The following is a 9,976-nucleotide window of genomic DNA, read 5'->3' as shown; positions in this document are numbered from 1 at the left end:
CCTTTTGTAGTATTTCAGCACATAGTAGGTGGCCTCTCTCCAAAGCTCCTATGGTGCTACAGGCTTTCAAGGCACAAATAAATGCTACACTATCTGGAGAGACAGATTCTTCCTGCATTTGTAGGAAACATTTCAATGCTTCCTTCCCATGTCCATGTTCAGCATATTTGGACATCAATGAAGTCCATGAGACAGTATTATGACAGCAAAAGCCAACCAGTACTTTATAAGCTTCTGCAAATGCATCACATTGTCCGTACATGTCCACAATTGCACTCACAACATAAGCATCCCTTTCAAGTGCATGCTTAAGTATCTGTGCAAACACCCAATGCCCTTTTTGGATGTCACCTATGCTGCCACAAGCTTTCAAGTAACAACAGTGCGTGAGGTTATCTGGATAAACACCTTCAAGCTGCATCTTTTCAATACAGGTAAGTGCATCCTCAGCAAGTCCATGTTCAGCATATCCTGCAATTAGTGAGTTCCAAGAAACCACATCTCGATTAGGGAGCCTGTCAAACACTCGAAGTGCATCTGTGTGGCAGCCATAGTCCCCATACATGTCAATTAGGGTGTCACCAATGAAAAGATCCGTTTCCATGCCACGTTTGATGATTACAGAATGTACTAACCGATGTGTGTCTAAGTCATGCAATCTGGCAGAAGATTTGAGGAGGGCAATGAATGTGTAATTGTTTGGCAACACCTGCTCCCGTTGCATCCGCTGATAGAGGAGGAAGGAGAGCTGCGGTTTACTTGCCTCCCCATAACTTGAGATAAGGGAGGTCCAAGAGTAGACATTGCGGCAGGGAAGCCTATCAAAGACGTATTCAGCCTCAGGCAAGCTTCCGCAGTCAGCGAGCAAAGGAACCAGATAATTTCCGAGGATGGCATGATATTCCAGCCGGTGGATGCAAATATAGGCGTAGAGGTGCTGTGCGCGAAGAAGATTCTTCTGTTGGCGGCACTCACGAAGGAGTCCAATTAGGGTTTCAAGGGCGGTAACCTCCGCTACTGCATTGTGGTCACGTTCCCAAGGACTTGCTGCTGCTACTGCTGCTGATAGATTTCGCTGCACTCTGATCTGACTTAACTGAGAAAAAGCACAGAGCATCAACAAAAGAATGCTTGCGTATGGCAGGATAAACCAGGCTCTCCAGCTCTCTGCACACCCTGTGTGCAAGTTAGGGTTCTGCACCACTTAATTCAATGGTATCGCCTGGTTCTGTCAGTTGCTGCCTGAATTTTTGCGTGCAGAGATTTGCACGCAGTGTTGACGAAAATGCATGCAATAACTTAATAACTCAATGTAGTAACTATAAGTATTGAAGGAGTAAAGTGTATAAACTTGAGACTCGAGAGACTCAAATTCGGTGAAGGGTAGAGTTAAGGCTAAGAATAATATTACTGACTCGCCACATGGAGACAAGCCATGTTTGCAGCCCTCCATTGGCAAACGTCAGAGAACGGAGGAGATTCCCATTGCGCAAACATTGGCTCTGGACTACAAGTAGGCTCTACAAAAAAGGATGTGAATATGTTGAGAGAGACAACTAACCTGCAGAACCAAAGTACAGGAAGGTTCCCAGGTGCACAAAGCGGCAGTAACACCATCTCTTGATCATGTATGTTAATGTTATGTCTCCCTACTCACCACCAAAGTACACATGTACTTCATGGACCAGCCCCTACTCGCGATGACTTCTACAGTTGGTTCGACTCAACCTATCAAGGTAACGCTTCCCTAGTCCAATGTGGGTAAAGGGTTCTATCTGGCAATGCTTGCATCCAAGGCTAAACATGATTGGGTTTTAGCTTCTTATGTGGGTTTTAGGGGAAATCTTATTTATGCTTTGCCCTAGTCTTTATCATTTTCCCTTGATGGGGTGCTCTTCCATAAGTGCCCAATATGGATCGAGCTCTTTGGCATCCCTCCTAGATTGTGGACGAGGTACCTACCATCACTATGACCTTGGAAAAGGTTTTGTACATGCCTATACCAGTGACATCCTTGGGACTCATCAAGCCAAGCACCAAAGCCTACATAGATAGGTGCAATGATCCACCCGAATTCCTCCAACTCTTGGGCCCAAGGGGAATGGAGATTCTGCTCAACATTAAGTTTGCTGCTTTTCCCTATGAATGTTATTGTTGTAAAGGGAATGGCCACTTTGCCTACAATTGGCCAAACAAGTTGAGCTTTGAGTCACCAATGGTACCCCCAAAAAACAAGAAGGAGATGGAAAATATGGAGGAGAATAAGAATGGCCCTTAGGAAGCAATAGACCTCATGGAGAAGAAGGCCCCTGCAACAACCCTCGCTACAATGAAGCAAACCCTTAAAGACCCCAAATATGATCCTAAGCCCCCAACTTCAAAACCAGAATCACAGCAAGGCAAACAAACTCCAACCTCACAAAATAAGGAGAATATTGACCCAAAGGCAATGGGCAATAGGGTGAGTGGGAAAAAGAGCACCAAGAAGCAATCGCTTAAGAAGCAGGCTCAAGCTCCGTTGGTCAATCAGAATTATTATGCACCGATTAATGGATAGCCAATCTTGGATGAACCGGCTCCAATGCAATGGGAGGGCATCACTATCCCCCAAGTTCAAATATGTATAGAAACTGGAAAGCCTGATTTTGCACAGTGCACATAAGAATGCATTGCTAGAGTATAAGTGTTGCATAATTATAGGTGGATGAACAAGGAACACACTAAGGGGAGGTAACCTATAAACAAACCCACCAATAGGAGTACAACCCCAAGAATCGAACAAGAAAACCAGAAAACCAAGGACAAAGACACAAAGAGGACCAAACCCTCACACATTGCCAAGTGAAGGAAAGGCTCGCCAATATTAGGGATATGTCTCTAGCCAACTTAGTTGACCTCATAGATGCACTAATGGGTCAAGAGGCAACTACTATGGGGGCAGGCACTAGCTCGAAAGAGAACAGCCTAGACCTTGACCTTGACCTTAGCATGGCTGAGCACCCCAACGATATCTGGCGACTTGTCACACAATACGACCAAAAAATAGGGATAGTGCACAATGGAAGATCAATGGCAGACGTTGTAGCTAACCTTGAGGAAGAGAGAAAACTAGCAAGGATGGTATTGCAACACATGGCAAGTTATAGTTAGGAGCAAAGGGCTCAGAGGTGTTGCGTCATGAGAGGGAGCTCAATGAGGTTCACAGGATCCTAGCCATATCGGGTAGGAATAGAATGGGAGGCAATGATGATAGGGAGAGAGTTCTAGATGCCGATCTTACACTAAGTGAGCTACTCACCAAGAGATTGCTATATACTACTAGCACTGAGCAAAGTGGGGCAACCGTGGTGGCATCATTGCTAGATACTACTAGCGCTTAGTCATAGCATTGAGCAGAGTGGTGGCATCATTGCTAGTCGGGCTTAGAGTTACCCCAAACTCCAGGAGCCAAACAAAAACACCCATAGTTGCGAAGCAACTTGATAAATACCAGGCAGGGAATGACCCCTACAGCTTTGTCGACGAGTAGTTTGAGTAGGCGTGTGAGGCTAATAACCTCACGGACCCCACTCAGTGAGCGTAGGCATTCGGTTTGCTTAGGAGACAAGGGATGGACTTGGTTCACCAGTCTAGACAATGCTGAACATAATGACTTCACCTAGCTGAAGGATCTCTTCATCAAGAGATTCTCGGAGGTAGGATACTCTGATAACCTCATTGTTAAGCTAATGAATGTCAGTCAAAAAGACAAAGAGGACATACAAGACTATGTTACCCATGTAAGGAGTCTCTATAAGAGGATATCTGCAATTGAGCGACCTAATGAGAGAGCAGTCTCTACTCTGTTCATAAATGGGATCTGCAACGAAGAACTATAAAAGGCCCTGGCAAGCAACTAGAACATGAAAATGGACATGGTTGTGAGAGTCTTTGAGGAAGCCATATGGATAGATGACTTACTTAGGGAGAGAAGATCTTAGACTGAGCAGTAAGGTAGCAATACAATTAGGAGCACTGAGAGAGTTGTAGCAACTAGTGAACGAGTAGTCTCTGGCGAATAGGAGAAAGGGAAGAGTATTGACCAGACCCAAGTTATAGCCGACCTAAAAGCGAAGCTAGCTAAACTGCTAGAGTCAATATAAAGACCTATGTGACCCCACGTGCAGTGTGTACACTATGGAGAAAATCACCTACCATCTGAATGCTCCTATCCCAGATCAAGGCCTTGTGCGTGGAAGATTTAGGCATGATGCCGTGCACTGTCGGTTGCCTTACCAGCAACCTTACATGCAACCATACTATCCAAGGGTTAAACAACCATATTTCGGAAGGGGATCCCCTTTGGCAAATATAAACCTATAGGGATCCCTAGACCTTGTGCACCTATTGTTACCCATCCACTAAGTGAAGCTTCAAAGCACTTTGTGGAGGAACCCCTAGATGAAGATTCTTATTTGAATCCTTATGTTTCTTACGAAGACAAAGAAGGCAATATGATATTGATGGACTATAGACCCATGCCGGTCATGGCCTAAGTGTTCAAAGTCAGAGAAAGGTTGGAGCTAGCACCGTGAAGAGCCAAGTGCTCTCTCACATATCTTCCATTATATTTCACCCATAACTCAAATGATTGTTTACAACCTAAGGTCTCAAGGACCATTCACACCAAACAACTAAGTCCTAAACACCGATTTATTTAATGTATGCATCATGTAGTACAGCTGGACAACTCAAGTGTCGGGTACAGTCATATCAAAGACTAAATTAAGAGCTTGAAGTCTAACACTCCCCCTCAAGCTCAAGACAGCATATGTACACCAAGCAACTGTCTGAAAACACTGAACTTATCTTTACCCAGAGACTTGGTAAATATATCCGCAACATGTTCATTAGTCTTCGCATGCATGAGATCAACTCTCCCTACAAGAACCATCTCTTTAATGAAGTGGTAGTGTACCTCAATGTGTTTTGTCCTGGCATGGTATACTGGGTTCATGGCCATGAGTACACTACTAAGATTGTCACATAGCAGAGTCATTGGAGCATCTACGTATATGTCCAAATCAGCCATAAGCTTGAGCAACCATGCAATCTCACATGCTGCCAATGCAGCACCCCTGTACTTTGCCTCAATACTCGATAAAGCAACCGTAGGCTATTTCTTGCTTCTCCAACTGATCATTCTGCTTCCAAACCCGAAAGCATAGCCACTTGTAGATCTTCAGTCATATGAGCATCCTGCCCAATCTGCATCTATGTATCCAACCAGTTTCAAGGGCTTATCTCTCACATAACAACCCATAATCTACATTGGACTTAACATATCTCATAATGCGTCTACTGCATCCAAGTGTGGCTTTTTGGGCTTCTGCATAAACTGGCTTATGAGCCCTACAATATAGCTTAAGTCAGGCCTATTGATGGTCAAGTAAATCAAACTGCCAACCATCTGCCTGTATATAGTCACATCCTCAACTTTAGCCCTAGTACTCATGTCTAGCTTTACATTCTGATCAAGAGGTGTATCCAGTGGTTTGCATTTAGCCATGCCATACTCCTTCAGCATTTCCATGGCATAGTGTTTCTGCATCAACCATAAACCATTTTCAGCTGTAACCACCTCAATGCCCAAGAAATACTTCAAATCACCTAAGTCTTTCATGTCAAATTCAATTTTCAGCATCTTCATTGTATGTTGTATGCCCAAGTCATCATCACTAGTGATTATCAAATCATCAACATATATGACTAGCACTACCAAGCCACAGTCAGTCTTTTTCGTAAATAGACTGTGATTAGCCCTACCAACAGCAAATCCCAAGCTCTATAAGTAGTTACTAATCCTTGCATGCCAAGCTCTCGGAGCCTGCTTCAGCCTCTGTACAATGCTTTTTTCAGCCTGCATACATAGTGCTCATAATCAAGGTGTACATACCCTTTCGACTGATCCATATAGACATCCTCTGCCAAGTCACCGTTGAGAAATGCATTCTTCACGTCCATATGCTGTAATTTCCAGCATCTAGCAGCAGCAGCCAAAGCAATCACCTTGCATATGGTTGCCATCTTGGCAACAGGACTGAATGTTTCCTCATAATCAAGTCCATATTGTTGGGCATACCCCTTAGCAACCAGCCTAGCTTTGTACCTTTCCACACTGCCATCTAACTTGCATTTGATTTTGTAGACCCATTTGCAGCCAATGGTCTTTTTCCCTTTAAGCAGTGGCACAAAATCCCATGTTTTATTTTCAGCCAAGGCATTCATTTCTTCATCCATAGCTGCACACCAGTTCTCATATTTTACTGCTTCAGCATATGTACCTGGTTCTTTGATCTCCATCACTTTTGTCATGTAAGCATAGTGCTTTGCAAAGTAGCCTCTGTACATGTAGCTTTCACTCAACCGCCAAGACCCACGGACCGCTTATTGTTTCAAGCGTTCCAAGTGAGCTCTAATGGCTATCTCTCACCTAGCCGATGCGCCGTCGATCCTACGAGTGTAGTGAGCTTACCTTGATGCTTGATCGAGTACCCTCCTCTCTCTTGCACTCCGATAGCTCCACGATTCTTGATGCTAGCTCAAGCATCCTCAAGCCTCCTCCATCTCCAAGCTCCATCCTCCATAGCCGCGCGCACAAGAGAAGATAAGAGAAGAGGAGAAGAGGAGATGGTGAAGAGCTTCACCCTCTTGATCCCTCACTCCCACACACACTCACTCCCTCACACTCTCACACTCCCTCTCTCAAGAGCACACAAGCAAGAAGGAGAGAGGAAGAGAGGAAGAAGAAGACTCTTTTTGCCGCACACCAAAGAATGAGCTTCACATTCACTTTTCAACGTTATATACAAAACCCTAAATCCCTTTTGGGCGGTCATCCCCTTTTTCCCTTTTTTACATGGCCGGCCGTAGCCTAGGCCCTTTTTCCCATTTCCCACCACTCCAATTTCATCCTATTCCCAACTAATGCATACAATTTGCACAAGAGCGAGCCTGGTGCTCTTTTACAAGGATTTGGGAGCGCTTCCATATTTAATGGTGCGCCTTTTACCCTTTTGTTGCCTCGGGGCGACACTGAGACTTTCTGAGGGTCGTGCCCAAACATTTAAATTTTTCAGGATCTGGTTACTGATCAAGGCGCCTTTTTTTGCTTTTACCCTGCACCTTTTTTGCTATTTCCTTTTTTCCGTTTTTCGCTCCTCTGTGCTACGGGAAACATGGTAACATTACCCCCCCTCCTAGCCAAGTGCCAGTCCCATGGCACTGCGATGGGAAGTAGTGGCTAGTTAGGTGTGCTGCGAGGCAGAAGTGGTGGGTGGATGACACCGCTTCCAAGGTGGTTGTGTGAATGAGAGTTGATGGAGTTTAGTGATGATGACCAGGAGAGATTCCGGTGTGCTTTAGGCTCCATGAAGATGCTCGGCATCTTTTGCATAGTTGTGGGGTCCGTTATGTAGCTGGTCATTCCTTGAGCATAAAAAACGCTTGAAGCAATAAGCAATCCCTTAGGAGGATGGTATTGGAGGGATTTATTCTGGAGAAGCACCCCCAAACTCTGTCTTGACAAAGATATGGTTTGTCTTCGCATTGAAAATCTGTGTCTTTGATTTGAAGGTCTTTGTTTTTGAGTTGAAGGTCTTCAGTCTTTGAGTTGAAGGTCTTCATTCTTTGAGTTGAAGGTCTTCAGTACTGCGTTGAAGATCTTCAACTCTGCATTGAAATTCTTCAGGCTTGTGGAATCAATAAGCAATCCGTAGATCTCGAGGCGTTGGGCATGCATCTTTGGAAGATGAGGGTCCAAGATCTATGCCAATGGCAGATCTATCTTGACTTGGTTCAATCATGGTAGCCATCAGCAGCAGGCAGATGGCTGGACACCGGCACATGGAAAAAAGTTTTGGTCATTAAAGGATGTGGTGGGTGATCCTCTTCAGCGGATTAGTCATTTATTGAAACTCGAACATAAAAAGTTGTGCACTCTGTAAGGGATGTGTCTACCTCTCTATGTAGTGTGTGGTGGCCGTGGCAGTGGAACTGGGAGATGGGTCTAACCTTGGGCAAACCCTTGGTAATGTCCCACACTTGAGGACCCAGTTCGTGCGTTGTTGGAGGTGCGGTGCAAGTCTTAGGGTGACAGGTCTAAAAGTCCCGCCCTTGATGTGCCCTAAGTGTGAAGTGGGGAGGGGGCTAGGGAAGACCCTAGGTGCAGTGACTGTGGTGCACTTCTCTCTTTTTTTTTCTTTTTTTTTTGGGATAACCTAGCCTAATCGTCTTCATCAGAATGAGGAGGGGAAGGGGGTCGGATAGATTTGCTCAAAAACTGGTGACTCTGCATGTAATCTTTTAGATTCATGCGGACATGAAGAGAAGTGGTGGAGAGGAAAGGGTGATTGCACCTAGTGAATTGGCTATCATTCATATCTTCTAGGAGGGCTAGGCAAAAAGAGGAAAGGAGACTAGCCCTCATCATAAGACGAGCCATGGCGTAGTTGTCTATAGCGTTAGGGTCAAAGAATAGGGGAGGTAGGCCACGCTCTTGTGGAGTCGGGTCCTGCTTAAGGAGTAGCCTAAGTAACCTAAGATAATTACAAGTTGTTACAAAAGCGGGGTCAGGACATGAGGAGAAATTCGGAAGAAAGCGCGTCATAGACTCATCTAGGCTTTCAGTGGTAAAGAGAAGGGCATGCTCGAAGGATACTACAGTGGAGTTATAAATAATAGGGAAGTCATACCGCCCGTGGAGGGTGCCATCAAAATCCACCCCTACCCTTCGAGGGTACACCATGTAGGTAGGGTTGTTCCACTCGAATGGCAGGGTGTTACAAAATGCCATCCAAGAGAGCATGCTGATGTCGCATACTCACCTCCTCCACAGGGGTTGGCTTTGTAGCCGTGTACAGTGTGTGGGACTTCAAAAACTTTATTTTGCCAGTAGTTGGCCGCTTCTGCACCCCAAGAGATCGGGGTCTTTTCTCGCTCTTCTAGCCATCTTTTCCCCAACCGGTCATCGACCACGATTACCTCATCCATCACCTTGAGCAGCAAGACCCTCTGCAGACTGTTAGGTAGGAGGAAACTAAAGGTGAATGGATCCTTTCCTTGTTCCTGTATCCCACAACACCAGTTCTATGTGGAATCCTGCAGGAAGATCATCAGGGCATGGTGGGAGAGGTGCGGATGGTAGCATGGCTAGTTTGGCTCTCAGCTTTTTCCTGGCTTTCTCTACCAACTTTTTGCGTCTTTCCCTAGAGGCGGCTTTTCTTTCTGTAGATGGGTCCTCTTATGGTGGCTCTTGAGATTGCGGCGAGGGGGGTTGTGGGACTACATCCTCCCTGAATCGATTCATGTCGATTTCCAGTTCTGCTTCCTCCCCCTACCGTTCTGCGTGTGCTGCTTCTTCCTCGAATCCGAGGGCGTTGATTTCCTGGGGGGTTAGACTGGCCAGCAATAGGTATTTTCGTTGCTCATCCAAGCTCAGCCTAACCTCCGCAGGTAAGGGTGGCATCTGCAGTCCAGCGTGTAAGGCCCTTCGTGCCATGCCGAGCTTTCTTTTCGTCACCTCCAATGGCTCTCCTTGCACTGCATGGGTGGCATCCAGGATGGTGTCAAGGAAGGCTTTCTATTGAGTGCTGAAGGCCACTTGGGCTGCTTCTGCCTTGCTCTCTGCGATGATTTTCTCCTTCTCTGCCAGAGCAAGGCGCCGCGCCAGTGTCTTCACCCTCTTTTCATTGTGCGCAACCCACTCCTCTGCTCTTATGTTCATCACTTCCTAGCTCTCTCCTTGCTTTAGGGTTAGCATCATGAGTTTCTGCTCATAGTCTTCCAATTCCCTGACTAGCCTCTCTTGCTCTTCTTTTTTAGAGGTTAGTTGGTTTGTTAGGCGCTCGATTTTCTCTTGCTATTCCTTCATGCCTTGTTTTCTCTCTTAGTTGGCCACAAGTGCATCAATCTGAGCAGATTTCGCAGCAAGCTCCTG

This window comes from Lygodium microphyllum, chromosome 30, assembly GCF_053477565.2.
Source record: "Lygodium microphyllum isolate KBCC chromosome 30, Lygodium_microphyllum_v1.1.10, whole genome shotgun sequence".
Lineage (NCBI taxonomy): Eukaryota > Viridiplantae > Streptophyta > Polypodiopsida > Schizaeales > Lygodiaceae > Lygodium > Lygodium microphyllum.
The sequence above is the reverse complement of the archived record's forward strand: the minus strand, read 5'-3'. Positions refer to the sequence as shown.